The sequence below is a fragment of the Columba livia genome, chromosome 3, assembly GCF_036013475.1.
Source record: "Columba livia isolate bColLiv1 breed racing homer chromosome 3, bColLiv1.pat.W.v2, whole genome shotgun sequence".
NCBI classification, from domain to species: Eukaryota; Metazoa; Chordata; class Aves; order Columbiformes; family Columbidae; genus Columba; species Columba livia.
In genome coordinates this window covers 115072566-115100166 of record NC_088604.1, presented here as the reverse complement: position 1 = coordinate 115100166, position 27601 = coordinate 115072566, and the positions used below count along the sequence as shown (strand labels likewise).

The following is a 27601-nucleotide window of genomic DNA, read 5'->3' as shown; positions in this document are numbered from 1 at the left end:
GTTTAATTAGCAAAAATACAATAAATTAAATTTATATTGCTATGAATGTATGAAAGAGAGCATAAAATAAATTCGTACTTCTTCCCATCTGTGCTTGGTACAAGCATTGAGATACTCATAATGAAAATTAGGTCCAAGTGTTTCAACAAAAGGAAAATTTTATTATTTCTTATTACACAAAAGCAAAGTATTTATCTTGTATTCGAAGGTTTATAATTCCATGTGAAGAAATTTCTGCCCATTAATGCACATTATTAATGAATGCCTCTGGTTCATATGAGAGCTTTGTATATACGAACCAATATTAATAGAATTGTGTGTATGAATTTTTCTAAAGTGTCTGCAATAGTATCAATGTCCTGTGGGCGTTTTGCAATACCAGCATTTGAGCAGAAAGCCCAAGGTCAGGTTTTACACGGTATACTTGGGATGTTTCAGCTGGTTATAACATGAAATAACTATATAGAACATAATTAAGTAATAGAATTATTTGAAAAGGTACTATAGATAAGTCTTGCAGTTTGTATTTGTTGAAGTGTTATAAGATGCTGAATCTGAAAGGATTTAAAACGTTGCAGTGTATGAGTGAATGTGTCGCTGTGCTTAGCTGTGTCGTGCTACTCTACCATATAATATACCTATAATTTTTGATTACATGGCCATTGTAATCTCTCAGTTTTGTGCCCATCAGGAGCAACTTCTGCAGCGCTTTCGGTCTTTGAGTGAATGAAACTCTTGGCTTGACAGAATATTTCTGAGAATCTCAGAGAGCTCTGTGGGAACCGGTTTAAAATCCAAAGTTACTGGAAGAAATGTCCCCCTAGGTGTCAGGGGTCCCTATAGCGAATTTAAGTGCGCTTTTAGTTTCCTTGTCAATGAGATGAAAATGGAACTATTGCCCTGAGAAAGTGGAAGACAGCGGCTGCACAGCAGTTTGCAGGAGAGGTGGGTGAAGGTGCCTGGGAAGCAGGAAAGCTGGTGTCTGTCACCGTCTCCCTGCATTAATGGGCTCCTGCGCATTAATGGGCTGCTGTGCATGGGGATGCAGGCAGGTTTTAAAAGTGGGGAGAGCAAATAGCTGTCACTGAGTTTATTCCCATTATTGCTTCTGCAAAACCGAGGGAAGCCTCTGATAATTTACTCCTGGCAAAAACATTTGTCCAGTTTTTACTGCCTCATGTTGGGCAAAGTGAACAAGCGTAAAATTGAAGTAGGGACAAGAAGAGGGGAGGAGGAAAGTCCTAGAGAGCAAGTTACACAATGCTAGCCCTTAAAGCCGAGGAAAAAAAGCTGCTTAAAATTGCTGAGTATGAAGCAAAGATCGCCTGGGTCAGCTTTCCTGCATGACAGCAATAAGCACATGACCAATAATTGAAGCCGACAGAAGAGGTGTTGGAGAATACAAATATGCCTGCTCTGTTCTGCTTATGCACTCGAAATGCAATACGTAACCTGGACTTCCCCGGCAGCGCTCTGTCTCTCCCGTCCTCTCATTTGATGAGCGTCTTCCATGTGAAAGCGCAGCCTTTCTGGTCCTTTTTGCACCCTGTGCACTCTGTGAAATGCGCTGTGTGTGAGGGATTTGTTAAGAGATGCATCGGGACCTAACATGTCGCAGGCAGACTTGTTACCGATGAAACACGGTTGACAGGATTAGCTGGAACTGAGAGATAGAAAGGAATAATCATATTTTTAAAGGAAGATCGTGGTGTAAAATTATTGTGCAAGAAGATAGTCAGGGCTTTGTGTTACTAGGGATTCTGTACCCTAGAAAACTGGCAGCAAATTCAGCCCGGTGCTGCCAAACTGTACTTCAGAATCTGAGATTTCATATGAACAAGGTGGAAAAAAGCAAAACAAACAGAAAACCTGCAGCTGCAGAGAAAATACTCAGAAACTCAGTGCCACCAGAGTTGCGTTCTTGTCTTGAGTCAGCAATCAGCTTGAAGCGATACCTTTGAGAAGAGCGAACTGCGCTGGTCATTTAAATGCATGTGGGCTATGGAGTCTGACGTGTTTACACAGCAGCTAGCTCGTTTCTGTGCTGCTTTTGCAAAACCACAGTGTAATGCATGCTGTTTCAGAACGTGTTTTCTGGGGACAGAAGAAGAGAACCAGAAGGAGTATTTGTTATTTTTCTTGTAAATTAGAATTAATGTTAAACTTCCTGTCCTCTCTTCTTCTTCCCCTCACTCTCTCCCATTCCCCACTGCCCCCCCCCCCCCCGAAAAAAAAAAAGGCAAGCGACTTCAAATTGTGGAGAAACAAAGAAACAAGGGGTATTTTCTTTGCCCACCGGAAAGAGCTTTAGTCATATCCGGACTCCTGAAAAAAATCAAAACAAAACCCCCTTCTTCCCTCTAACTCCTACATTCTCCTTAGTGCCATATGCCCCAACTTACAATTATCCAGCTTTCAATACATTCCACTTCTGCTCTGACAGCTATACAATGTACCACAGTTGCACGGAGTCAGAAGGCAAATCTGTGAAGCACAAAGAATAAAGAATTTGCTGACAGTTTAAAACAAATGCAGTGAATATGTAAGTAAATAACATAAGTGAAACTGGAATACTGATGGTATTTTTTTCATTTCTGTATGTCTGTCTAAACATGTCTCAATTTTACCTTTACAGTACTGTGAATTTCCCGTTCAGCATCAGCTCCACTGAATTTACTTTTAAAAGGCTGCAAAATATGGGGGAATCTTGTACTTGATACTCGTGATCACCATGAGGAACCTGTGAATCAGTGGAACAGTTGTATGGTTATATGGCTCGCGTCATATTTGAGCATTGGAGCTCAACATTAGAAAAACACGGTAATTGCTAATAATTAGTACCGGGTAAGCCTCACAAGGTTTACTTAAGAGTCCCCTTGTGTCAGATTCATATCCAAAATGTATCTGAAGTATCTGAACTGCTTAAGGAACTGGGAGGAAACACAGGGTGTTTCAAAAAGATGGACCTGGTTTCAAAGATACAGTGATTTCAGATTGAGTCCACCTTTTTGAAACACCCTATACTTTGTCATTGTGTAAGGCAGAAGACTTGTGTATGAAAGGGCAAGGGGATTGTGAAATAATTATCGGCTCTGCATTTAATTTGAGTCAATGAAAATGCCAGAATGATTGAAGTGTTTGTGCTGAAGATCAAGGAGTTAGATTGGAATAGGGTAATCAGAACCAGGGACCATCTTTTTAAAGTCTTTTAATATTTCTTAGGGAGGAGAGAATGGAGAACTGTGAGAGTATGGCAAGGGAGTGTTGGAAGGAAAATCAGGATCAGAGGTCACACCTGTGTGAAGTGATGGTTTGAAAATGACAAGTAAGAATAGAAATATGCTTCACTTGGCGGTGATGAATGGGTTCCTTGACCTGAGGAGGAAGACTAAAGGTGGATTTGCGCTGTGGAGATGGTAATTTGATAGCGGCAGTTACAGGTGAGAAAGTTTGCTGATAAAAATACAGTGGAAAAAATAACTGGTCTTAATTATGTGTGGGTACTCATGCCCCTGGGCCGCTGCGCTTTTCTGCAGTGACACTGTGACACTTTCTGTTTGCCATTTTTTTTGTATTTTCCATGTGATTCTCCCATCCCCAGTTTCTCCATCTGTTCCCAGTATGCCTTTTGCTTTGTGTGTGTGCTTATCTTCAGCATTGGAGCATCCTGGACCACTCGCCTGCCCCTTTCCTCTGGCACCACAAAACTGCTCAACTGGCCTCGTTAAGCTGACGAGCAAGACTCACAGAGTCAGAATTGCAGTACCTGGGTCTGTACATGTAGTTTCCATGACGTGTGACGTGGGATCAGTCATATCTTATATCCCTAGGGCAGGGAAACGTTTGCCAACGGCCTATAACTTTGCCTCTCTGCAAGCAATAAATACCAAGAGTCTTGTCAGCTTTTTACATATTAAGGCAAAAAGCATGTTACGGGCTGCTGGATGCTTCTGTTCAAACACCGAGTGCGAATTTTCAGGTTAGTAGAGGTCTGTTTGCTTAAAAGAGGTTCCGATCGAGATGAATTATGAAAATGTCAATAAATACCACATTTTAAAAGGTAATAAACTGAATATTAATGTTGAAGGCAGAGCTCCAGGCAAACATTAGCAGCAGCCTGAACCACCTACCTTTATGTACCTTGTTCCTCCGTAGCACTCAGCACGAGGAGCCGAAGCAGCCCTGGACCCCAGACGGGAGTTCTTAAACACATAAATAGTCAAAAATGCTCCACAGACACTATATTCATGGATTTTATTCCTTTGTGTGTGAGTTTCAGCCGTAAATACCCATGCACGTCCCTTATGCGCATGTGACATCAATCCGTTTCTTGGCTAAAAATACGTAGGACATTGCAGTTTAGTATGGTGCAATTAATCATATGTTTGGCCACTTTGATGCCAACTTTTATTTTGTTTTCAAATACCGTGTGCGGAAAATTGGAAAACATAAATAGCAAAATGGTGTGTCTAGTATAGTTCTTTTGCAGTTCTTCGTGAAAATGCACTCGAGATTTCTTCTAAAGATTTCAGTTAAAAAGTAAATAATCTTTTCATAGATCAGCTCGGGGTTGACTTGCTTGCCCACCAGTCAGGAGTTACCTGCTGCTCGCCCAGTTCTGATCCATATGCTATCACAAGCCCAGTTTAAAGATGATCACTCATGGTCACCCATATCCATAGGTCTCCCCACTTTCCCTTTACTGGACTTGAAGTCTGATTAGTGTTTAGACATCGCTTTGAGATAATGATAATGTGCCTTTTAATTAGCATCAATATTTCTAATCTTTTGGGAACCGATAATGTGTTTCTTTTTTACTCCCTGACTGTTGACAGATGGCCACTTATTAAACATCATTAAATTCTGACATCAATCATTTTTGTGCTTTTTAAAGTATGTTCGCCATTTCAATGAAATGATGTATATAGGAGGAAGGCTTTTCATGCCACATTTGATGCCGTGCTGCGACAGTGTTTGGTGGAGGCCTTGTTTTTTAAGATGTTATACGTATAATCTCCAAGGCCTTGCTAAATTGTAATTTCAGTGTACATGCATATGTTCAAAGAAGCTCTTGTGTGGAAGTAGCCCCAATGCTTTTTTGAGACAAAGCCACTATTTAAGCATATAGAAATTGGAACTTTTGAGAAGCTTGTGCTTATGTGCAGAACACATTTCATGCATTTACACAATAATTCGTACTCTATGTGTTTTTGTGAATGCAGTGAAAAAGCAAAGATGCTTTATTTGCCTTAATGCATTCTTGGCTAGAACCTCTAATTTGTTATTTGTGAAACTTTGTTTAATGGGTACAATTACGATCTGCATTGTGTCCTTGCTCATCTTAATAGCAGTATTAATTTGCAGGAAGGGACAAAAATTATCTTGCGGTGTTATCAAGCAGTGTTTAGGCTTTCTGAATGCTAATTAATTCAGAGCTCCAATGCTGTACCTGCTGTTTAAAAGGCTGGCAGCTTGTATTCATCACCTGAGTGACAGCTGTTGTAGCCTTTTTTGCTCCTAAAATGAGTGGGGAAGATTAACTCCTTCTGTGCTAATGGCTGCCATAGTGGTGGCACAGTTGTTACAGTCAAAATCTAAAGTTGCGGATTTTTGGCTTCAGAAGATTTGCTGATTTTGACAGTATATTAGAGAAAGGATTGGTGGCAGCATATTGTTAAGAGAAATCGATAAATATTTGTCCAGTGGACTGTTTTTCTGGACAGGGCAAAAAAAAGAAAAGCCTTTCTGACATTTGATGTCAGAATCAGCTTCTCTGTGTAACTAAAATATTGCCAAGTCAGTTTTGACCATTTATAGCAAGTGTGGAATCTAAATAATATTTCTTTTGGAGTTAAATATTTTTTCTAATGTTTGCTGTCAAGGAAAATATTTATTAGTTGCAATTCAATTAAATGCTCACTTACACCATTTAAATGTCACACAATAGTAAAGAATAGTTTTATATTTTACATGCTGCGTACAATGATCATTGAGTTATTTGTTAAACTAAACTCTACACTGGGAAGTAATGGTAGTCTGTAGTAATAAAAAAGGGAACTTAAAGGCATGCAGGTAATTTAATTTAATCTGAGAACGAGGAGCATCTGGTATAATGCAGGTTCATATGCAGGTTTGAGAGGATTACACAGTTTGCCTGAATGATTGAGGAGGTGAGATACGAATATCGGATTACATTCCTTCTTTTCCACTGAGGAACAGATAGCTGAAGTATATGGTAACGCCATCTCTCCATTCCCTCCTGCCCTAAATCTAAGTATTTTAATTGTACTACATGTTCTTTTTGGAGGAACCACGAGACAAATCAACAGTTGTCTTGCGTCAAAGGGCATTGCTTAAATACTGATACCAAACAAAATGCCACAAAATATTCCAGTTAGTATTTTAGGATAATTCAAGGGGTTTTGCCTTCTGCTACTTTAAAGATCTACAAAGTCTGGCATGTGTTTTGCTACATAAGCATTTCAGAAATACGGATGTACAGTAGACATGTCGTAATAATTACAAAAATTCTCATTCTCATTTTGGAGGTCCTGTATCTTTAGGGAGACACAGGGTGGACTTGACTAATGCCTCTGGGCTTTGATTCTGCTCACATCAGTTTTCACGCATTCTGATTCAGTAAATCTCATTAAGCACGTGTTTCACTTCCAGTATTCACTGAAAGTTCTGTTGACTTCAGGAGCAAATTAAGCACATGCTTAAATGTTGTTCGGAGCCTTAGGGGAAGGTGATTATACTAAAGAACAAAGCTATGCTATTAAGATATTTTAACTCATTGAAATCCAGTAGATTTTCTAATCCTGGGTCACTGAATACTCTGTGTTTAAAGTAAAACAATTACCTTATAGTTGGCTGGCTCTGTTGTGCAGCTCAGAACACCACCATCAGTATATTAGCTGGGTATTTCTGCCGTGACAATACATTTCCTTTTACTTTTGACCTACTGTTCTATTCTTATAAATAATTAGTGATTATAATGAGTGACTGAAAACATAATGGGAAATAAGAAGGTTTCCAAGCTTGTTTACGAAGTACTTTTGAAAATGAAAATATTTTTTCAGGAATTGTTGTCTTATTCCAAGTTACTCAACCATCTTTTGTTATTACTCATTAACTTCAAAACACGTTTTTAGTCTCCACGCACAGGAATGATTTTTTGAAGCTCTAGCCATATTATCTTAGTGTTCCTTGTGTGTGGACATTTTCAGTGTTAATTTATGGTGGAGTTTGATACAGAGTAATTAAGAATTATGCTTTGACAAGACTGAGATGTAGTCTTTGAATTAGCGTGTAAGATGCTCTAATGAGCCCAGCAAGTATTAGGAAAATGCACTGCAGCATGTACTTCTGCCCTTCATATGTTGTTTATTAAAAAGTCCCTCAACTTTTTAGAATCTTGTGAAATACTTTCTGTACGGGAGATTTGTTGCTCTCTAACCCATGGGGAGAAGCTGCTAAAATAACCCCGTAATGATTCAGAAACCAGAAGGTTGTGTGAGTGTTTGGGGGGTGGGGGGGGCAGCAGGAGGTTACATGGAAGGCTGTTGGGTGTTTTTTAATTCTTATTTAGTTTCCCATAGAGAAAATAATCAGCCAAAGACTGGAATATTTTGGGAGGCTGAACGTGGCATCGTTAGCTTTCCCCAGTTCCTGTCCTGGAACAGTTACTGTGCGTGCGAAATCATGAGCTCATTGAAATCCTGCAGTGAGTTATTTGGGCTCTGTCTGCAGCTTCTTGAAATAAATCTGAGTGATAAAGCTACATAATTGTCGCTACTGCGGTGTTAAACTCTTGCGATGATTCAGGCTTTGTGTGCTCACCGAGTCAGACCAACAAACCATCGAGTCCGCTGACTCATGTTTGCTTCTTGACCTTTTGGCAAAGATCAAGCATAGCATATGTTTCTATCAGTTTAATATCTGTCGTGTCCTCAACTTGAGGATTTTATATTAAATGAGTTTGGGGACTGGGAAATGTGCTTGGAGCTTACACCATCCTCTTCATGCATGAAACCTGCTATTGCTGTGTTTCTAGAATGCTATGAAAAGAAAAAGGAAAAAAAAAGGCAACAAGGCCCCTAATGAGCATAGATGAGTGCAAAGGGAAGAGCCAGAAGCATAGATTATCCTTCTCTAAAGTATTCGTTTAATCTTCACCTATTTTCAGCTCAGGGGTTTTCCTGAGCCTCAATAAAACCCCTGTGAAAGGAGAATAAAATAGCATTTCTGATTGCATTTTAATCTTTCAGTCACTGTCTTCTCAATCCATATTAGTATATTTTGTAACATCCAGTGTTATAACATCAGGGTATCACCTTCAGGACTGGGCATTACCTTGCACTGACCGATATGGTGACCCCCATCCTTGGCAACGAGAGAGTTCTTGCATCACCATTGCTGTTTATCTTCCCTGACGACTCTTACAGATGCTATTTTTCTGAAAAAAATAGATAAAATGACGATCAGAAATAACCTCAAAATCCAAAAGAGAAGAAACTTACTACATCATGGTGAAATAGTGCATGTAGGATTATATTTGGGTTGATGAAAGACCATTGGAAAGTCATAGATGCAGTTGATAGCTTTGAGGAAACACTGCTGTCACAAGTGTTTAAAACATATTCTGAAATGTGCCCCAAAACCGTGGAGGGTTGGGGTTGACTCAAACATTTTTGATCAATGAAACCCCAGCTTATGCTGTTTTACAAACTGAAGGTCCAGAACTGTTCCTACGTGTCGCAATCAGTGGGTGGCGAACCAATTTGCTTTTATTTGGCCTGTGCCATAGTTACCGCTGAGGTCTATGTAATGCAGCAGGTGATGACAAGCGTGGTTTATGACATCTTTAGAAACAGAATCAAGCTATTAAATGGCAAGCTGATGTGACAGGGTGAAAATTGGAAGTTGTATTAGAAGCAAAACGAATGTAGTTCAGATAGAAAGTGATCAAAATAATTTCTAGGTGACATAAGAATTTGACCCTTCAAGGAGTTCTTACTAAGTATGTGAGGTAATACAGAAAGAAGGAACCTGTGTCATTGTAAATTAGTGTCCTTGAGTTAAGTCTCATTACCAAGACACCTTTAGTTTTTTAATTATTTGACCTGCCATGGTTAATAAAAAGAAAGTTGATTTGGTGTGACATTTTTGGTGGTAGCTTGGTGAGCTACCAAATTAATTGCAATGGAACAGTAGTTTTAAAAAAAAATCCCCAAACTTTCTGTTCCTTGCATTTTGAATCAGCTGATGATTTCTTAGTTATTATTTATGTTCTCAATATTTAAATTAGGACATGTTAAAGCTGATGCTCTGGGGGGGAGATAAATCAAGTGTTTGTAAATTGAACTATTTTAATGTTGATATTTAATGGAAAATACTAGATTTAAAATTTCTGTTTGGAACCAAAAAATAATGTCTACAAGATAGAAATCCACTGCAGCAAAATACCGTCTTATTACTATGTGCACTACGACTCTCACAGGTTATTGTCAATATGCGGTGTCTACTGGCAAGGAAGCTTTTGTTTGTCATGGGAACAAAATGATTGCTCCTCATTTTTCTTGACTGCTGAGTTCTTTAAGCGAAAACCATTTTGATCCTGGAATAAATATTGATTCTCTCTTTTCGCTCTCTGAGAAAATTAATTTAGTGTGAGTTATATTCACCCAGGTGAGGTGAGGGCAGCTCAGGACCCCACAGGCTACTTAAACCTGTGACATGGGCCGGCATTCAAGAAGCGTCTTCATTACCCTGGGGTCAGCACATACGTGCTGGTTCTTTTGAAGAGTGTCTCCTGGGGCAGAGCATGGGAGGATTTGTGGCCCACTTGTCTATAGCAAAAGGACTGCAGGCTTCTTTTTTCTAGCCGAAACTGAGTAGAATCCATCCTGCCCTCTTCCTCCACTTCTGAGTGGTTCTATACCCCAAAACCAGGTGATCTATGTGAAGCCAAAGGCACTAGTGCATTTCTGCCTTCCAGAGGCAGCCAGGGGAGAAACATAAAGATCTGCGTTTTGCTGTGCCGATTTTCAGCATGCAGAAATCCATTGGGGGAAAGTAGAGAGGTTTGTGATAGCCAAGTCTTGCTTTTGTGTGTAGGTAGAAAGCACAGAAGAGAGAATGCATTGAGATAATGCATGGGAATGTGTTTACAAAACTCTGCATCCATCGCTTACTTTGAGCTGACGGGGACATATGTGCTCATCCTTTGAGACGGGCTCGGCGGCATTTTCTTGATACGCACATTGAAAGAATTGGCGAGAGCAGTGGGAAGAGTTGGACAGATTTCTTGAAAGAATTGAATACTTCCACTTCCTCCTCTTTGCACCTCTCTTAAGAAGACATTATTGTGAGAATCATAGAAGAATTGGGGTTAGAAGAACCTTCTGAAGTCATCCAGTGCCACCCCTGCCATGAGCAGGGACAGCTTCACCAGATCAGGTTGCTCAGAGCCCCGTCCAGCCTGGCCTGGGATGTCTCCAGGGATGGGGCAGAAACATCTGAACCTTTGTGCAGGTGACTGCGTGTGCCTGTTGCTATCATAATGTTCTATACCAGTCTGCGTCCTTAGCAAATTCAAAACATAAGCCCATGTTACTGGAAGTTGTCACGCAACAGCAACATTTCCGCTGCCCTGACTTAAAAATTAACTTCCGTTAGTCAATTGACAATTAGACCACATAGGTAAGATTGCTGGGTTCCCTTTAGAGAGTGATACCTAGGGTGTCTTGAATTGACTATTTATAAAAGCAACAATTATAAAAACAATTATAAGAAATCAGTTTAGTGGAATTCATTGAAACATGATAAACTTCGCTATTTGTTAAATTCTGTGTAAGTTTCTGATGTGCTCAATCACTGGATATTATTGTGAAACTATGCTTTTTTAAACTTATGTGCTGTACGCTGGTCTTTGTGTTATAGCATTGGCCATTTCCTTAGTAAAATGTTTTGAAGAGATGAAGAAAAATGATAAGGATTGTACATCCCTAAACCACCGTTAACTGTACATCTCCAGCGTGATGTTATCACACTTCTGTCCCAGAGTCAGTACTATTGAATTGATGTTGAATTCACATTTTATTTCATTTTTTATTTTTTCACTCCTCATATTTATTTTTTTTAGACATTCACCACAATAAAAAATAAACAAAAATGAGCTAACATATAAATATAACTCAATTCTTCTGTGCCTCAGAGCGTAATCCTGCCATTGACTTTCTGAAAATGGTCAGGGTTGTTTGAGAAGGTTTAAAGTTAAAATGGGGCCTTTCATATGGCCTGTATTATCTCCCCTCTAGGGAATGCATTTCGTTAAAGTGATGATTTACGAGATTCAGTACTAATGTCAAACTTCATTCTGCTATATGAAGTAACACAATTAAAACACCAAAACAACAGAACAGAAGCAGTGAAACCTTGTTGAACTTGTAGATATTTCCACGTAGGTGATTTAAAATTTGATGGAACAGTGATATGAGTGTTTGAGGCATGTCCATGTGAGATGTAAGAAAAACAAGCCTTAAGCAACTCGGCTCTTTCCCTCAAAAGGATTTTATCCAGAGAAGAAGATGCAATATTTATGTGCAGTAGCAGCTGGATGTTCTTTAGTATTATTTGAAGTTTCCTTATAGTTAAGTCTCTGCATGATTGGAGAATAGATACAAATCAGGCAACAGTTTGTCCCATTTGTGTGAAGTGGTCTTCCAGGATAAAATTACAATTCATTTCATTCTAAATGCTGTATTCATTTGGGAGTAAATTAATTAAGGCTGAGCTGATAACTATCTGCTGCTGTTCTGCAGTCATGACGTGGCAGCAGAAGAGGTATCTACACACAAAACTCATTCGTACATCAAAAAAATAAATAAAGTGCCAGTGCCTGTTGGTTCTAGAGCTGTTCTGTGATGCTTTACGTGAAGGACATAATTCTGTGTTCAGATGCAGATGAACATAATGGAAATCAAGGATCCTGAAGTGACTGTTAGGGGTTCCTTCAATGGTCTTTACTGATGGCCAGGGCATATTTGGAGGTTTTATCCCTGGGATCATGATAAGGATTGCGTAGTTACTCTGTATATTCTGGAAAAAAAGGTGGTTTCCTTGTTTCTCTTTGAGGGAAAATGTTGAAGACCGTCAGTGTTTGGAAAGTCAGACAACGAAGCACTGCACACGAGCTTTCCATCGAGCTGTACAAGGTCCTTGACTCGATGTCTGTGTGTCTTTAAACACTATTGCTTTCTATGCTTATTCGAGTCACCTTACATCATTTTCTGTTGAATTATTTTTCTGGCCTAAAATTGAACTAATTGCAAAACAGTTTCATAGAATAATATTGAATGCAAAGGTGGATATTTCTACATAAATGTTCTTTTGTGTGAGTTCTCTGCAATGTTATCTCAATGAAGCGGGTAGAATATCAAGTGCTGAATCTCTTAAAAATGCTTTCGAATGAGATCTTCAAGCAAATATTATGAGGAATGAATATGGCCAGAGCTTAATCATAAACTTTTCCTTTTCCTGACAGTACTGACATTTACGTGTTTCCAGACAAACAGATGAATCATAACTAACGAGTTGTTTTGATCATTAACGGTGTTAATGCAAAACTAAGGCTCCTATATTTTGACCCTATACTCCTGATTTAACTGGAAAAGCCTGAAAGCTGATGCTTTGCAAAGGCTTCTAAGCTACTCAAAAGTTGCTCTGTTCAGTAGGATTCAGCCTGGGGTAACAACCATGGGTGACTGCGCAGGGCAATCCATCATCCAGGGGACGTTTGCTGGCATGAAGCACTGGAAGCTGAATATTTAGTAACACCCTTTTTCTTTTTTTTTTTCCCCATTTCTTTCTCTTGGAGCTTTACCGATAGCTCTTGCTGTGAGGGAAATTGAGCAGTAGCCTGTGATCCCAGTAAGTCTGGTTCACAGCAGGCTTTTGAGTTTTAGAGGCTTTCACAGCGCTATGTCTGCACTTCTTACTGGTTGCTTGATTGTCCAAATATCCTCCGTGAGAGCAAGAAAAGGAAATGCATGTGAAAGAGGATTGAAAAGAGAGATGCTAAATATAGAAAGTAAAAAGGGAAACCTCAAGCAGATTGAAGTTGAAAATACTTACCTGTTCCTGTTTTACTTACTATCCCTATATTTTTGTATGAAGAGCAACGTAAAGGAATATGGGGTTTCAAAGCACCTGTGACATGTTGTTAGACGCTGGTACAAGATTTCGATTCTGAAGTTGGCTTCCGAGAGTCAGTTTGGGAAGCATGATAATAAGTATTTCTCTGGGGAGCAGTACTAGACTTTGCTTGGAATTCAGCTAAGGCATCAAATTTAGTCGTTGAACCTCCATGTTTTTGTGATTTTAAAAATATTTTGCTGTATGTAGGGCTTTTTTTCTTTTTCAAAGTGGATATCTAACCCACAGGCCACATACAAGCCTTGAAGTTTAACCTTTTCATTTTACTTGACACTCTAGAAGAAGACAAGGGGGGAATGCTGTCAGAGAGTTTTCACAGAGCATGGAGAGTGGTGGTGGTGAAGGGGATAATGACTTCAGCTCTGATTTTCTTCCTCCCGCTGCAACAAGGCATCTGTATTCTCTGCTGGGTGCAACCAGCCTGCACCAAGCTTTTCATTCCCACAAACCGCAAGTAAGTCAGCAGATCATCTGGGGAAATTAAAGAGACATCAGAGCTGGACTTGCGACGACCTGTTTAAAGAAGAAAAAAAGAAAATAAAAAGTGTGGAAGGGTGGTGAAAGGGAATGGTGGGAAGAACACAAGGAAGGATGTAGGTTTATCTCTATCTGCAGTCTTGTAAAGATAATAGTGCTGTGGTATCAGGTGCCACGAGCTGCCAGCCAGCCGTGGCAACAGATCTTTGCCTTCCATTTCACATAGGAAGGGCAGAGCTCATTCAAAACTCAACTTGCATGTGGTTTGTACTTCTGACAGTGGGGAAGGAATAATGTTTCTTGGCTGAGATTAGCTGAAGTCTTCTCTTATCATATAATGGCTTATTATAACATAGTATTCAGACAAATGTGTATAGTGTAACTGTATGCCAATTATTTTGTCTAATATTCAGACTCTTCATTTTGTGCTGGAGAAACAAATGCCTTTTTCAATTACTTTATGCTGTATTCTTTAAATTAGGTGGTCTATAGGCAGCATATAAACAGCACTCTCCAATATTATTTCAGAAAATGAATAGCACATGTGATGCCCACACTCATCTACAAGAGAAACTGCAGGGTGACATAGGTTCTTGTTATTTGCTTCCATATGAACAGCTCTGAGTAAGTGAGCGTTGTCAAGAAATACACATTTGCTGGGTTGCGGCCCGGGAAGACTGTGTGTCTGTTTGACGTGCTCTCAGCAGAGAATTGCTTATCCATGCCTGATCCTGACTGGTTTCACCTTCCAAAAGAAACGAGCGTAGGTCAAAAGTTGGCAAGACGGATTGAAAAGTGTTTCCAGCTGATGGAAACGCTTTTGGTAACCAAGTGGGGGAATTTGAAATCTAATCTGTTCTCAAGGGAAAAGCAGCAAATAGTACATGTTTCAACATGAACAAGCGATGCCAGTATCCGAAGTGCTGACATACATGAGTTTTTCAAATAGCAGAGACTGTGAATCAAATACTTCTGCATGAGAGGTACAAATACAAAATATCTTCTTTAATGGACCATGGTATGCCAGGAGAACTTTCCTGTTTACCAGGTCACTGCAGTGCTAATTGCCAGACCTGCATGTGGATGTCTCCAGGCTCCCTGTCCTCCTCCAGTTCTTATGTTCATGGGTATTGGCATTCCTAATTTCTCATTTCTTTCCCTTTCTAAATTTTTACTGTTTTCCCTTCTGTAGCTGAATCTTTCCCTCCCCTATTTGAATATTCGTAATTTCCATTTTGCCTTTTTTCTCATCTGAATTTCTTTGCCTGTTTACTTTTTTCACTCCTGCCTGTTTGCCATGTTTAGGTTCTCCCATATGCCATTTCTTCACAAGTAGCGCCTGTATTGTCCAACACTCAGAGAGAAACACACGTTCTCAGCTGTTACCTGTTCCTCTACATGGAAGAGTGTGTGCTGTGGGCTTAGGAGGAGAAAAACATTTCTCATTGGACAAAGATTATTTTATTCCTCCTTGATTTTCTTAGCTGCTTTTCTTTGCCCTCCATTCCTTCCATCTGTCTCTGCCTGTGAGCAAAGTATAAGGCGAAGTGAGGGCCAAGTGTCTGTTGTGTTTCCTGTTGAAATACAGAATAATGATGAGGATGTGAGTCAGAGACTAGCACTGGGCACAACAGCATAGAAGTACTCGACATATGTTTCTTTATTATAATTTTCCTGGGTTTTAGTCTGGGTTTAGTTCTATACCTCTCCTAGCCAGCTCAAATGTACAACTAATAGATGTATTATAGGAGATCTTTAATCTAACAGAGTTACCTTCTCATTTGTCAGGAACAGTGAGCTCTGTAGGTATAGGAATTGTACCAGGAGTGCTGAGCTGCCTTCCATGGCTCTGCAGGGCTAATGAAACCTCGTTATACCCATATCCACCCCACTGCCCTTTGCACATCCAACTGGTGCATGCACATTTCTGGTGTCAATTCAGACCTAAACAAGGCAAGGAGCCCTTGCACTTGTTTTGGTGAAATCTTTAAAACCAGTTTCAAAATTTAATTTCCCCTGACAAGGGCAATTGGTAAAGACAGATTTCTACAGCGCAGCAGCAATCTTGTTTGCCCGCCTTGAGCAAATTCTCCCATTACCAACTGACTACTGAGATGAAGTGGAATTTCTAACAAATCCTGTTACAATGGGTCAAGTGCTGTCTCTCTCATTGTATGTATTTGCTGCAAGCCTCAGTAGAGGTTTATTTTAATGCAGCCATTTTACGGTGCTTGAAATAATCTTCATCCTCTGGATTGCTGCTACTATAGATAATGGATGACCACTTGGTTAATGTTTGACGGCAGTTACAATACACATCCCCCAAAGTTAAGTGTCCTTATGTCTTTATATGAGAACTGACCTTCAGGGACAGTAAACATATTGTTTGGCAACAAGTTAATTACAGACTTTATCTTCCAAAAACATTCATGTCACGGGTGGGATAATTAAGATGTCCTTGCAAGTGAAAAAAGTTCTTGAGTTATAGTAATGTTCCAAAGTAGGTGTTAGAAACCGAGGTCACAACAGTATTACAAGAGCTGTGTACTCATGTTATTTTGACTAAATAATTCTCCTCTCCAGACTATAAAAATGAAAGATGGACTTAACTGATATGGATGGCAATATATTCTGTAAGTCTGTGTAAAAAAACAAAGGGATTTGGGTTGTGCAGGGGTATGATTGGCAAGCAGAACTGATTGTATGTGATTTACGGGGGGACTGATGGCTAGGGTTTATTTTGGTTTTCTCCCCTTTCCTCCCTTTAAAGCCCGTATCTTTTGTTAAGTGGTTAGGATTACGTTGGCCCTTTCTAATTTTATAATGTGAACTTCATGGTGATAAATAGCTAATGACTTGCAATTGAATTAGGCTATGAATTGAAATATGACAGAAACAGATGTACCGGTGATTACCTTCAATGCATTGCTCAGGGGAGCCAAGTTTAACATAGTATAAACACCTTCCAGAGATGGTATTTCTGAAGTGGAACAGTGCAGCTATTCAAGAATCTATCACAGAGACACTACTGAGTTCTGTGGTACATGAATATCCTCCAGACTGATATATCTCAGATATGACATGGTGTTTTGTTTTGTTTTGCTATTTTCTGGAAGAATTCGAGGAGGGAGAAGCATTTACTGCTGAGATCTGGCGTTCCGGTTCTGGAATATTGAATCTCTGAGTTGGAAGCACGTCATTTGGAGGAAGTTCTGAAGTATTTGTTTCACAATGTAATACAAAAGAGGAGCCCCTATAGGGGCAAACTGCAGTGGAACAAAACAGTTATCAGAAAAATGCTGGTTTGTGGGCGCTACTTGAAAGTCTTTGTCAGCTGGTTCAATTAGAACGTGATGGAGCAGGTTAACTACCCCAGCATGCCTTTATATTCACAGGAAACTAAGAGTCAATACACAGATTAATGGAATTGAAGGATTTGGATTGTAATATCTGAAAAAAAAGTGTGGACTCTGCCTGTGTTCTCTTTCTCAAATCTTGTTTCAGGAGACAGATGGGTCTTCTAATCAGATAATTCTGAGCTACTGTTTTCAGTTTCAGTTTTTCTATCTGGGAAACTTACATTCTAGTAGAAATAAGTCATTCCTTTTTTAATGGACAGTGCAATTTTGGACAATCAAATAACTGCAGAATGAGTTTAATTTTCTTCAGTAGGAGAAAAGTTGTTTAAAATCAAACCATTCCCCAAGCTTATCCACCATATGTAGCAGCTGATGAGTCCTACCTTGCAAACGTGTAGCAGGAGTACAAATGATGGAAACACACACCCTGAGACCTCTTTCTGGGTATCTGTTTGTGGCTGGAATGATAATATCTATAAGCATCTCAACATTCGAGGGTAATAGAAAAATGGGATCTGAGCACAAAGGTTGGTGAAACTATGTCATTCATATCTAATGCAGCATGGTTAGCACACCCATACTGAATTGATACAGTGAAGCAGAACGTGTCCAGGCTGTGTTTATAGAACAAAACCTTCAAAATGGTTAATTTTGAGGCTGTCCCAGTGCCTGTCTTGACAGTTAAATCCCTGTATCTTTGCACTAATGAAAATGTTGTCTGTACATTTTTGGCCATGGTGTGCTCAAAAAGAGTCAGATAATCTTTTCCAGATTCCTTCATTATTAAACAGCACTGGAATGTGATTTTTACTGTGCAGATCAATTCAGGGATTGCATATTTTGCAATTCATCTCCAGCCCTCACCCGAACACTAGTTCATATTTGTTTTACCTTCTGCAGCACGTGAGGGTTGAGTAAGTCAGTTGTTCTCTCAGTCAGGTTATGGTGTATCTTAAGTTATCCGTGAATATCGCATTGTGTACTGTTTTTATTTTCATGTAAACTAGGTAGTTTTTGGTGAGCAAGCTTTTTAGTTTTGCATGTTTTCACTTTTCAAATATGTGGCTTCCTCTTTGGTTGCTTTTTTTTTGGAAACTTCATAGCTTATTTTCAGGTTGTCTGTGTTGTTTATCAGGTTCACTTGTGTATTCTACTCAATGCTCTGTTGAGTTTCATTTGAGGTGAATTTTCTGCATAGCCGTGTGCAAATAAGTGTTCTGATAATCCCCTTCTTTTTAAATCAACCAGTTTAATACTTCTGTCACTGTTACATGGAGATGAGACACTTGACCTATTTTTCAAAAAGAGCTTTTTAGCTTTGTTAGCTCCAGAAACACATAATTTTATAATTTTATAATTTATTTTTTAATTAGATAGTTGTTGTTAGATTTTCCTGGGCCACACATGGATGATATTTTCCTTTTAAGTGTTATCTTTTGCAGTGGAATTTAACCCCTAGTCCTTCCTAACCTGCTTAGTTCTCTTGAACGTTTGACTTGTACAGTACAGTACAGGCTTCAGCTTTGTCACTTAAAAATTGCTTGGATGCTGCTAGAATGTATAGATTATTCCATTTCATGTGCATTCAAGGAACAGTCATGAAAGTTGGTTTGTATATGATTACAGTTATTTCTAATGTGACATTTACCCCAGAACTATATTAAGTTGTTAGCCTTGGGGTGGGGGGGGAAAGTGTTTTGTTAATGCTATTCAGTGTTCAATGGCTTTGATGGTACTTGTTGCAGATGTTTCAGATTACTGTCAAAACTTCATTATCAATGATAATGTACTAATGCAGTAAGTTGACATAGGGACTGACTGGATGACTATTGCAATATATAACGGAGTTGGTGTAATGTGATACGTTTCCACTGATCCTACACAGCTTTTAAATGAAACTTGTTTGAGACTGAATTATCTTGCTACATTGTTACTGTTCCCAGAGTGACTGGTACCATTCTTTTTTTAGAATTGGGGGGAGGCATTACATATGTTAAAGAAACTCCATGTTACACAGCTACAAATACATTTTTTCTTTCAAATTTTCTTTTAATATTCATATCACTGGAAAAATAATATCATTATAGAGTTTGAAGAACATCCTTCTCTGTCTCAGTCTCGTAAATCAGATCAAAACATATTGTGTTTATATTATATATAATCCATATACTGTATATTACCAGTATCTACAAGTATTAAGCCATTTGAGAGCTTTTGCAGTTTCTAACCTGTATAAACAAGAGGTTGTTTGCAGAGATGTTTGTCTGCAAAGGGAAAAACTGAAATTTTAATGGAATCCTTCCAATAGCTGTCAGTTTCTTCCTCAGAGTTTGATAATTGAAAGGTTTATTATTTTTTTTTAGAAAAGGAAGGTGGTTTCAATTATCCAAACCTAGTGGAATGTTTAACTACCCTTCTGCTATCAGTGGACTTGTTTACATTGGGATTTTGACTAAATTGAGATTGCACATATCCAGATGTTATCTGCCCGGGTGACTTTTTCGTTTGCTTTGGCGAAGGATTGGATGGTATATTGCTACCATCTCCTTGTCAGTTTTCACATTATGTATTGCAGGCTATATTTAAACTTCACTTTTATAGAATTCCCCTCAATTGTTAACTCCTGAACTTTTGCCGCTCTTTTCTAAGGGTCAAATCTCATTTTACGGTAGGGTCATCTGCATAAAGATTATAGGGTACGGAAGATTGTATGCTGTATCCTGGCATACACAGCTGAGCAAAAGCTAAGTTTTATTTTTCACTTTTCATAGTTCATTTATTTTGGTCCCATACGCATTGGGAATATCATTGCTAGAAGTCTAGACTGCAGCCTTGCATTTTGCCTCATGTGGAAATACTGTGTTATTAGGCTGCCCAAGCGGCAGCAATAGGAACCAAACTGAAACCAAGAGTTTTAATTCTTACTGCATGTTTTCTCACTGGTTAGCATGAAAAAAAGCCAAAGTCCCAGACAAACAAATCTAAAATCCAAAAGAAACTTTTCTGAGAAGCAGCTTGAACAAATAATGCCATTTTTAATGTTTAGAGTGCTAAAGGTGTAAAGTGGACAAGTGCTCATACTCAGTAGGGGTCAGACAGAGCTGCAGCCAAACAGAAAGAGGGGCTGAAAGTGTGAGATCCTAATCTATATCCTAGGGAACCTTTCTGTGGACTTGTTTTACCTGCTTCAACCTCCACACCTTCTGGTTGGAAATTAAAGAGAGTTCATGCTGGTCCTCATGTGACATTAGATCTGAAAGGAGCCCCACTTGTTAATGTTTGTACAGACTGGGTACATCCAATTCTATCTGCAAGCCTTTAAAATGCCAACTTTTTGTTTTAAGCCTGGCTTACTTGAACCTCATTATTTAACCTCAGCCCTGTGTTTGTGTGATTTTTCCTCAATGACATTTTTAAAACTGTGAGGCTTTAAATCTCTAATAGTAAAGAAAATGTATATGCTTTTTTGCATGTGTGATATAAGCAAATCTATCATGTAACCAGACACAGAGGGATTTGAATCAAGTAGACTTAATTGTTGCTAATACTGTTTATTTTGGTAATGCCTAAAGACCAGCTTTGCTTGGTAATGTAGAAGCACATGGGGATGGGTTTATAATCTCTTGTAGTAGCCAGGGATGAGCGATATCCATAGAAGTTTGTGGTAAAATGCACAAATAGTTGATGTCAGCAAGTATCAGACTGGTTTTGGTTTGAATATGGGAGAAAGAATACAAAGGGAGAAGGAAAAACTGTTTATGAAGTTGCAAGACAGTTGAGGAAAAGGTCTTATATGTATCTTACAGCATTTTCTGGATGGGGATCTATCCTGCAGCGTTAACTTTTGTATACATTTGAACAATATTGCTTTTAGGTACAGGAGCAATAGCAGAGTATCACGAAAATCTGAAAGAATCAATTATCCTGCTTTTTCCATTGGCCTCCCCGAGGACACATTTGGTTTGCTTTTCTTTAGAGAACGGTTTTTAAAAGGTTGGGATTTTCTTTTTATAGGATGATTTTACACAGAGAGAGAGGGGCTGCCACTTGTGGGCAGGTGAACATGGGGACAAACAAGTGTTAGAAACTTGTCTTTTCTTTCTCCTGTTGGTATTTCTGATAGCACCGGTGCTTTGCACTTTGTTGCATTACTACATTAGCAATTACAGCCCAGCCGGAAAGAAAGGGCAAGGGCAGGGGAAAATTCACCTGTGCTGCTTTTTGGGTCAGCCAAGTTTCCTTCAGGAGCTCTCAGTGGGTCATTCTTCCCTTTGCTCCTTGCCTTGTATATAATTAATTTGGGCTTTTTAAGCGAGTTCTGAGTTAGCCGCTCACTCAGGGAGCGGGGCCAGGCTGTCAGCCTCTCATCTGCTGACCGTTACCAGATGTCTTCTCAATCGCCGGTAATCATTTACTTAGAACAAACAAAAATGTGGGCTCTGCTTAAAACCTGAGGTTCCCATGTCTTCTTCCTTGCAGAGCCTTGAGAAGAAAGGGAATTTAGACAGGCGCAGAGCAAAGAAACCAGGATTAGTGGTGGGATTTGGAGAGATGGAGCTCTCTGGCTGGAGGACAGAGGGACAGCTGGTGCCAAAGGACATCAGAGAGGGCTCTTCTAAATTCCAAGAGTGAAGAAAGTGAAGCTTTGGGATGGAGGGATGTTTGTTTTATTTTTGTCTAGGTTTTTTTTCTCTCTTGGTATATGTAGAGGTTCACAGGACCTCTTTACTAAAGCTGTATGTTACATACATCATCCAGTAAGTCAGGGGGCCCAGAAGGAAGGAGCTGTGAGAAAAGGGTAGATTTAAGCTATCAGGTTGTTAATTTTTTATGAGAGGTGTTGTGAAGGAGGAGGGAAGCTGGAGATTATCTCTCTCAGTAACTCTTGCCAGAAAAAAAGAGACTGAGCTGGTACTAACTTACTCCAAAGGAAACTTGAGAGCACCTGGGTGCACACCATGTCTAGTTATAACACAAGAACTGCAGCTGACACTGTTTCCCTGAAAACTTGACAGGTTGAAATAACAGTGGGAGACTTATGAAAAGACTGGAAAGAAATATTGTACAAAGAGCTACATGGCTGATTGCATCAGTGCCTTTATGTCAGTAAGTCTTCACCGTGACACATGCACGGAGGCTATGGAGCGTGTGTACGCATATGGTGGCATATACGTGTCTTCTGAGGTGTCATTAACAATAACAGCTGTTTCTTCTAAAGTTTTCTAGGAATTATATTTAATGAAAATGAGCAGCATCAATCTCCTCCTGAAGCATGCTCAGATTTTCCGACTCTAGTATTCAGCTCACTATGTTTCATTTCGCGTTTCATTCCCATTAACAGGCAGGCAGGATTAGTTGGAAGCAAGAAGGCACAAACTGCTTTTATTTGAGAAAAGAAGGTAAAATATACAGCATGAAATGAGCAAAACTTGAAGAGAATTCCAGCCTTAGAATCTCAGTTATTAATTACTTTGCCTCTCGAGTCTCTGAATTGTAGCTCACAAAAGCAAAATTAAACAAAACTCCGTTACCAAAACTTTATCAATCCAAACGGAATGTGCAGCGGTGAAGGCATTGCCAGCAAACAGCACCCTTCAACCCACTGGGGACCAGGGGAGGCTGTAGATACCAAATGCTCTTAATCCAGTTGCTCTAGACTAGATGCCATAATTGTTCAGCCATTTAATAACTACACATACCTATATTCGATATTATTTCCTAAAGTAAATTGGAACTCTGAACAGTGTAATGCAAATGCAACAAGGACAAAATAACATGTATAATAAGTTCGCTGGCTGACATTTGCTCTTATTTCTAAAACAAGAGCATAATTTCTTTACCCTTTAATCCATTTTTTATTTTAAGTTTCATGTACACACTTTTAGCTTTCGTAGAAACAACAATATCAGGGCATACCTTTATAATGCTTTTGAACCAGGAGGTGTTAATATTTTTCTCTTGAGTTCAGATCCTTTTTCACCTCTTCCTAAAAGTGTTTCCTTAGTCCAAATTTGCTATGCTTGTCTCAAGCATGTGAATGTTCCCTTGGATCATCTGCAACGAGCAGCTGCAAGGACATCTCAGAAAGATAGAAGATGGCAAGTAAATTAGTAGTTTTAGTGAAAACTAAAGCTAGTGGTTTTAGTTTTAGTGAAAACTAAAGCTAGTGTTTTTAGTTTTAGTGAAAACTATGATATTACGCACTCATTTATGAACTTAGGAGTGAGTTTCCATAGTTCCAGAAAGCTCCTGGTTTTGCTGTGTGGAATTGCGGTGAGCAGGAACTTCTGACAATAGGTTTTCCCAATATTAAACCTTTACAATGTCAGTGAAGGCAAGCTCAGATGTTTAATTTTTCCCTTGTGTCACCCCCAAAATACCTTTTTTCTGCACATTTAACAGTCACAGTTAAGAAGCTTTACTGATGAACACCTTAGTATGAAAGTAGCATCCCTTGACCTTTTTTACATTAAGAGGGTACGTGTTACAGAAACCATATTTTATCCATACAGCTGTTGTCCCAGCTATCACTCGTGCTTTAACACTGCTCTTTGATGTCGGAGAATTTCAGGGTAAAGTGTCAGTCATAAATCTTCATATGGATAAAATTCCTGAAATGTGGTCGCTACATTTATACATATATACTTTATTGTGTATCCATAATTCAGCCTGTTACGTGCTGATGAAATTGCAGGAGGGGGAGCAGGGGACTTGGGGTGGATTTTTGATGTCTTGGAAGTTAAAAAGCATTAAATACATCAATGTCATTCTAGCATATGCCATCATTTCATGGTAATTTATGGAAAGTAGTAAAATGTATGTTCCAAACTGCTTCTCCATTATGAAGTAGCATGAACTGTTAGGAAAGCTATTTGAAACAGGTTTGAAAAAAACGAGACCAGCAAAAATTGGGTTTAAAATGTGTGGAAAGCACGGCGTGTTTTGAGATTGACTTCTACGCAAAATTTCATTGTTCCCTCTTTAAAAAACACTGAGAGTTGTTAAAAGACCCTGAGAGTTCTGAATTGATTTGACAGATGGCAAAAAAAGTCTGAATTGAGCAAAATTTATCCCACTACCTGTTATGTCAGAACAGAGAAAATTAGCCCTTTACAAATAAGATGCTGATAATAAAGACTATAAAAGATTTATTAGTTTGTGCCAACTTTCAGAAACACATGAAATATGCAGAGATTTTGAGAATACGTGGTATTTGCGCAGCCACCCTAAGAAATGCCGCTTTCTTCTGCTAAAAAATATGGGTAAATAATCTTGTTAAAGTACATGCTGAGCTGTAATTTATCACACTAAGGTTTTTCTGTCATCTGTCATAGGAACAGCAGCATGCTTCCCGCAACATTTTATCTGTAACCATCAGAAAACAAGCTGATCCTCATTGTCAAAAGCAGTATTTTCATTATGTCGGTAACTAAAGGGAAATATTGTTACACCAGAGATATGCATTGTTATGAACACACTTTATACTTACTGAGAAGTTTTGACTTTAATAGAGAGATGTGTTTGGGAATTTTTTCCTGTCAGAGTAGCAGATGGGATGGTTCTACATTAGCACTTGTGGGATTTATCTGTATTTCGCACTACAACTGTTAAAAATTACTCACACAAGCACCTGCATCTACGGAAGAAGAATCATCCTAGACCAGTAATAGTCCCCAAATCTGTCATTTTTGTGCCGGGATTTGAATGCAGCATTCCAGCTGCTAATGGATACTCATGGCCCTTCCGGATGGAACCTTGATTAGTGGATGACAGATGAACACAAGAGCTGTGTTTTATGGTTGGGGAGGTTAAACAAAACTCACGTTGCCTTTTGGATGGAGGATCATTCGGAGACTTCGCAGGAAGTCACGGGTGAGGAGTTGCCACAGTGATGGATGGAGTTGGTCCATTATCAAACACTTTGTGAAAACTTTGATTTCCTCTAAGTAAATCACATGGCTTGTGCAGGGCACAAGTGGAGAATTAATTTTGTTGCATTTTGCTGGAATTATGTCAAACAGCATTCAAGCCAAAATTTAGGAAGGGAAATTGCATAGTATATTTAAGCCAATCATGCAGTTGATGTTCGCTTTGATTTTAGCAGCTTTTATTGTTTGATAAATAATGTTTTGTCGGAAATGAACTTTTAATGTCAAGGTCTTTTAGATTTGTATATCCAGGCACATGAAATAGAGTCACGTAAGTTATAAGCTTTTTCTGTAATGTAAATATGTAAATAGGTTGGTTATTTCCATCTTAGAATATTGCCATTTTCTTTTATTCTTACCAAAACTATATGTAAGTATTATTTAAGGAAATGATGTTTTCTCACTTGCTATTAGCATTTGAGGCCATGTCTATCCCCTAGCTAAGGAAACCCACCCTTGGGAAGTAATAGTTTTGTACCTACCGTGTATTGCAAAAGCATTCTTTTGGATAGGAAAGCTGCAAAGGTGTTCAAGCCCACAAAATTCATTTGACAAATCCTTCCGAACAGGAACGGTACGTGCAGTTGTCCTGGGCTTTCCAGACTGCACAATCCACAAGAAGCGCAGCAGCCTGGCATGTAGGAAAGGATATATTAATATTATCCCTGATAGATATAGATGGGACTTGTTCTGTCGAATGGCTTCGGAGATCAGGATTGAGGTTTTCAGCTTGAATAGATGTGGGCTGGAATCTACTAGGAGCAAAAGATAATGTCCATGAGGGACTGGGAAGCAGATTCATCACTTCTAGATGCAGAAATGCTGCTGAATGTTTCCGAGCAGCTGCATTTTGCACAAGCTTGAACGTTTACATTGCTTCTAGGTACACCTTCATCTGGCAGGTGAATGGATCTGGTGTGTGTCTGAATCACCGAGAGGACCCTGCCCGAGTAAATGATTGAATTTTAAGCCATGTGCAGGCTGGAGATAGCTTTCTGTAGGCAATTATTTTAGTTGATTGTCTTAATTAAATTAATATTTAAGCATGATTCTAAGCTTCACATCAGGCTGGAAGGAAGGGTGGGGATGAGCTGAAAAGGGAAAAGGATTCTCAGGGAGTCCTCAAAAAGTCACAGGGTACAAACAGCCACAGAATTGCTCTTATCTTTCTAGACTTGTAAACATGTCTGTAAAATCCAAGTGACAACAGGTAGTTTACAAGAGGCTGGTGTGGGCTTCTGTGGCATAACAAAGGTTTTCATGTGTTAATAACCTGTATTTTAAAGTGCTTTTAATACTTTAAAGGAGAGATGCCAAGATCTGCAGCAGCCATTGCAAAACCCAGGGGTCTTCCCCTGTCCCTCCCTGCTCACTGGGCGCCCCGAGAACATTGGCCAAGTGTGTTCATTTTCAGTTTCAAGACCCAGGCTCAGGCTGCCTTGCCCGTGTGCAAGTGCTTGAAGTATTTCAGGGTCCTCCTTCAAGTGGAGTGAAGATGTGGAAGGAGGGGACTGCAAAAATAAGTGGCCTTTTTTCAGTGCAGTCCCTGGTTCCAGTCTGTTCTAGCAGCACGAAGTGCAAGAAATTAATTTAGAAGCAGCTTTTGAAGAGGCCTCCATTACTGAGGGATGGCCGAGTCCTGTCTGTTGTGTTTGACATCTAACATTTATCGGGTCTTTTAAAAATTTTTAAGTGACTTTGACTTTTTAAGATTTAATACTTTCTCCCAATTAAGGTGACCAGGCCTTGAACTTAAATATCTTCTCTCAGCTTCTACCAGTTGATGATCCTCTGGGTGACTCTCCTGACTAAATTTCCATTAAGCCTTTTGGAGGGGGTAAAGGAAGTTTTTCAACTTACCTTTTTTAGTTCTTTTGAAACTAACTTTCCCGATAGAGCTGTGTTTAATTTGAGGAGGCATACAGCACAAATCCTGTGTCTTTTATTGCTTAATGCACTGGAATATCTGATGCAAATAGGTTTTTTCTGCCTTTGCGACCGTCGAGGTTTTGGTTGCGGGGTGACAGTAAAACCATGGCAGATGTATTGTTAACCTCCTCTCCCCCTCCTTCCCCCTTCGGCCCGTCTCTCTCCCCCCGTTCCCACTAAGGACAGGCAATCGGGAGGGAAAAAAGGACAGAGAGAAGAGGGTTGGAAAAATTAAAAATGTTTTACTAATGCTACTAATAAGAATAGAGAAAATAATACAAAAATATACAAAACCAATCTTGAAAGACTCAGCAACTGCAGAGCCGGCACCCGAAGTCCTGGACTGGACTCTGCAGCCAACCGGAGCTGGATTCAGTCTGTCACTAGGCCGCAGTTCGCAGGGACGGTTAGCAAGGTCCTCTCCTAATGTCGGCCATGAGGAAAAGGGACGAGATCCTCATGATCTCCCACTTTTATATGAAGGATCATGTGAATGGGATGTTATACTCCCTTGGTCAGTTTCTTGGCCACCTGTTTCTCGTTGCCCCTCTTGTGAGAGGTGTATCAATTATTACCAATAACCTCGCATTCCATTGCTATGTTTACCAAAACATGTTTCTGGTTCTCCAGGAAAGTGCAGCTAATATGAAGGCTTTAGCTGACAGGCAAATTCACTAAAAGAGAAGCTTG

General features: G+C 39.4%; 1 protein-coding gene and 1 non-coding gene across 15 annotated transcripts in view; both read left to right on the top strand.

The window, feature by feature from the left end:
* The window catches only part of MACROD2 (mono-ADP ribosylhydrolase 2), an 869250-nt gene that overhangs the window by 391361 nt on the left and 450288 nt on the right, over positions 1-27601 (top strand). The gene's annotated exons all lie outside the window — the stretch shown is intronic.
* On the top strand, positions 7882-8072 carry LOC135579256 (U2 spliceosomal RNA). The gene has a single exon (XR_010471979.1). It is a non-coding gene; the product is annotated as a U2 spliceosomal RNA (small nuclear RNA).